This window comes from Rhagoletis pomonella, unplaced genomic scaffold, assembly GCF_013731165.1.
Source record: "Rhagoletis pomonella isolate Grant_MI unplaced genomic scaffold, Rhpom_1.0 Rhpom_scaffold_00010, whole genome shotgun sequence".
In the NCBI taxonomy this organism is placed as follows: domain Eukaryota; kingdom Metazoa; phylum Arthropoda; class Insecta; order Diptera; family Tephritidae; genus Rhagoletis; species Rhagoletis pomonella.
The window spans coordinates 17349329-17354082 of record NW_023458564.1 but is presented as its reverse complement, the minus strand read 5'-3'; positions in this window follow the sequence as shown (position 1 = coordinate 17354082).

Sequence of the window (4754 nt, the reverse complement as noted above, 5' to 3'; positions counted from 1 at the left end):
TCCACGGTAATTTGAAATGTGCTACTCTTCGTAGGGAGCGACGATATACCTTTTCATCGGTAATGCTGTCACCACACGCTAAGTAATTTTGTTTTTCATTTGTGTTCTACGCTCCCTGAGCAAAGAAATCAGCCAACTACTTCATCCGCGGTAGCCGAGTGGTGAGGGCTGCGTACTACAAGCCTGCAGGTCCCAGGTTCGATCCTCGGTTGGAGCGATTGCCAATTTTTTTTTTATTGTTACTTAAATTTTTTTTTAATCTTGTTTGATTTATGTATTTAGTTTTACTTTATTTTATTTTCGTTTGTTTTATTTTATTTAAATTTTTTTAAATCAAAAACAACTATTTAAAAACAACTTTAAAAAAATATAGAAGTTATAATTGAATGAATAAAAATAAAATAAATGAATATTCTACTGGCCGTGGGATTCGAACCTACGACCTCGCGGCTCGCAAATCCGCATTGCTGCCATCTGTCAAGGCACAATTTTGATCAGATCGATTGTGGCGTTAATCCGGATCAACGTTGCGTCTCTCTATGCTTTAAAAGAATGCTTGTGATGAGCGTACTGCTCACGTGAGTTAGCTTTGCCGACCACTGTTTTTGAGCCCGATTGTATGCTCTCTAGGGAAACCAAGCAGTTTTCCTGAACGTTGAGATTTAGTTTTCTGAATTTATGAAAAAATATTCGCACCGGTCGAAAGAAATCACCTAGTCAGTTTTAACATACATATGTATGTATGTATATACTATCGGAAGTTAACAAAGGAGATTTGTGCAACCAAATCAAAGATAGTTGAAGCCGTAAATAAATTAAGAAAATTGCATTCCCACGTATTTATGCAATAACACACAATGGCGTATTTAGCACGGGTGGCACCCGGTGTGGATATTCAAGTTTCACCGCAATGTAAAAAAGCAGGGTTGTTGCGAATATTCAGATTCGCATTCGCAACCGCGGAGCTTCCGCATTAATGCTAAGATTCGCACTCGCATTCGAATTAATCAATGCGGAGCTTTTGCGAATGCGAATCTTGTGCAAGTGCACCGATAAACGTATATATGGCAAACAAAATGACAAATTGTTGCCAATATTTTTGTCCGTGGTCGTGGGAGTATTTATGTAACAAAACTGGTCAAATGTCATATTTATCAACTTTGATAAAAATGTCTTAAACATATTATTTCTTAAGCTATATAACCGAGCTATTAATGGGCAGTCGTACAAGTTCCAACTTCTACTTGACCTTTGCCGTACGTGAAAGGGAACCTAGCCTTTTTAACAATTTTTTTGTTTTCTCTTTCAATACCTGCATTGGTTTCTTTCTTTATTATGATTTTTCTTTTACCAATCTTAAAAAAACTACAAGACACAAAAGAAGAAAGTGTGCACTGTAATTCTTAACCAAATTTTCATGATTTGCTTTTGATGTTACGTATATTCGTTTTAATAATTTCAAATGGGGCTCTTTGGGGAATTTATTTTTATCAAAAATTTAAAGAACAGTAATTTTGTTTACTTGTTAGGCAATATTTTTTTAGTAGGGAAATACATTGGATCCTTGGCTAAAAACTTCTGTGGTAAAACTGTCCTTCTTTGCTATTAAAAGTCAAAGAGTAAGCTTCTTCAACAGGGATTTCCAGCAGAAATGATCAACGTCAGGCTTTAAAGAGAATCGATGCTCAAATAATTTAAAAAAAACGGGGTGCTTTTTTAAGAATAACAATATTCTGATTCAGCTGACAGCTACGACTTTGAAAACAGAATTGTGTTCAAAATTTTCATTCCTAGAAAATAATAATTTATTTTCCATATCCACTTATTTAGCTCGCTATAAGCACAAATTGTTTAAACCAGCCGCAGAAGAATGTATTAAAAATGAATTACAAAAACTAAAATCGAAAAACGCTGATGAAGTTACAGATTCCCCAAATTCTGAAACAGCCAAAGGAATGAGAATGAAGAATTCTTTTTAAAAGGCTTTAGAAAAACCTTACACATTGGTTTGGATTTTTAAGCGCTGTTTAAACAACGATCTCGCCATTATGCTAATTGTTTCTTAAAAATACTTGGCATCCGCATTCGCATCCGCATCCTCGGATGTTAGCTGTTAGATATTCACATCCGCATTCGCATCCGCGGATGTCTAAAATTCCACATTCGCAACATCCCTATAAATAAGTATGATTTCTAGTTATTTATTTATTTTATTGTAATTAGATTTAGATTACAATATTATGATATCAATTGTATTGCTTCTGTTATTTTTCCGTTGCATCATCATAATCATTTGTTGTATTATCATGAAACTATTATCAAAGTAAATAAATTTGTATAAATTTTGTTTATAAATATGGGGTACATATTTTTAGGTTTCATTTTCTGCATAAAAATCCGCAGTCTAATCATGAGAATCGATTACTTTTGATGAACTCTGTATATCATCAGTTTTTGTATCTTTTAACCACTTCCAGTTTAGCCTGTTTGGATTTTCTCTGCTGAAACCTATGTACTTTTCCTTTCGAGTTAAGACAAAATCGAGTTACAAGACTTTCAAATTGACGAAATAAATATGCTAAACGTGCTTGAACCAGTTAAATGAACAAAACATGTTCATAAACAAGTTAAATCGCATGCAATTGCCTTGCAAAATTTAACAATTTAATCATTTAACTCGTTGAAAACCATTTTCCCAAAAATGTCTTGAAAGATTACTATTTTTCAAAAGTGCCATTTTGGCACTTTGTGCCAAAGTAAAAAATTAAGTGCCATTTGAAGTAAAATAATGCCAAAAATGGCACGGTTTGATCCAAGTTGGCAGCCCTGCATGGGAGTGCTTAATGACGCAGAAATATTGGGGTTAAAATCTGCTGTACAGAGCATGACATTTGGGTCAAAGATTTCGAAGTAATCATATCGCAAAGTGAAGTGAATTAAAAAAAAAGCGATAAACTACAAAAAAATTAAATGAAAAAAAAGTGATTTTGCCGTTATTTTTTGACGATCGAAAATCACCGCAAACAAGTGGCCACCGGTGCGGGCCACCCCTCACGTCCATTGTAGCAACGCCACTGATAACATTTACATATGTACGCACTTGTTTGTACCCGTAATACGATGCAAATAATTTTCAAGCTATAAAATATGCATAGAAACAATTCTACTTACCACATAAATAAAACTAAAGCCATAATTACTATAAAAGTGAGAAATAATACTCTTCATTGTGACATAGATGTGGAGATATGTACGAGTAGTTTGTGCATTTGTGTGTTTTGGCGTTGCAGGCTGAAAACAGCTGTAAAGAAGAAACAATAAAAACAATAAACTTTTTGTTAGTAAATTCATTGGCAAACAATTTGGCTGGTAAACATTAACATGCATGTGTGATAAAAGATCAGCAAAGTATGTATATATGTATGTACAAAGTGGACATGTTTGTAAATATGTAATAAAAGAGTTCATTGATTGGCGTGAGTGGGTTTGCGCACGCAGCTATTGACAAATCTTTATAATCGTACTATGGGTTATATATATCGCTTGTGCAAAAAATCATAGTAAAACATCTAAGTATATACTATTTAAATACAAATATTCATATTCACCCGCTTACTTAAGTTTAGTGTACAAATGTAAAATAACCGAGGAGAAAAATATGCGTATGTATATAATGAGTAATGGATTTGTTTTCTCAACTCCCTTTATGTATATATGTATGTACATATGTGATATAATAAAACGCCAATAGATTGGCCATAAATCATCTAATATAAAAAACCTTGTGACCAAAGTGAAAGCGATTTCCCTTGAGCAAAGACAAATATGTAATTAGTCAAAACAAATTATATTTACCAACTTTACAATAAAACTAATCAAAAAAACGTTTCTTTCACAACACTTTATTAAAATGTTGGGATGACGTCGTTGATACATAACAAAATTAAAAAAAAAAACAAGTAAATTTTATATACCCGGCGCAGTTATCAACTATCATTGTTCCAATCTTCTTCAAAATACTTACAAGTTTATAACAGTCTTATTTATTGTTAAGATATTGTTGTAGGTATTAACTTGAATAAATTAGCGTCTTCAGTCGTTGAAATATCGGAGTTTTCGTATATCTGAACGGGAAGTCTGTGCAATGTTAGTCCGATTTAAATAATTTTCAACTAATTGCTTTTACGAATTGTTAAGTGCACCGGGTTTTCAAAGATTTTCAAAACATTTCTTAGCTGGATCATAAGCAAGGCTCGTACCAAGTTTGGTAAGGATTGGTGAAGCGGTTTCGCCCATTTTCAACAGCAACCTACCTTGGACATAAGGAAAACTATATACCAAATTTCGTTGAGATATCTAAATTTTTGCTCGAGTTATCGTGTACACGGACAGACGGACGCACAGACAGACAGACTTGGCTTCATCGATTTCTCTTTTCATTCTGATTACTTATGTATGCATTTGTCTATATATATCGCTTTTAGCTACAGCCAGGCACATAAATGCGCTTTCCAATGTTGAATTTCCGTCAACACCACAGCACGCAATTTGTACGGATAACCACCCCCCAGTACTGTTGGAGTCAATCGCTACTTTTGAACCGCTACTGCACCGACTCCTAGGTAACTAGCTACTCTATTAATCCGTGGTAGTGCACATGGTAGTGCAGAGTCCAACCAGATATCGAAAAACTACGACAGAGGGCGCTCACGCAAGTGACTTTGGTAACTCCCGGTAGTGCAGAGAGGGCCGAT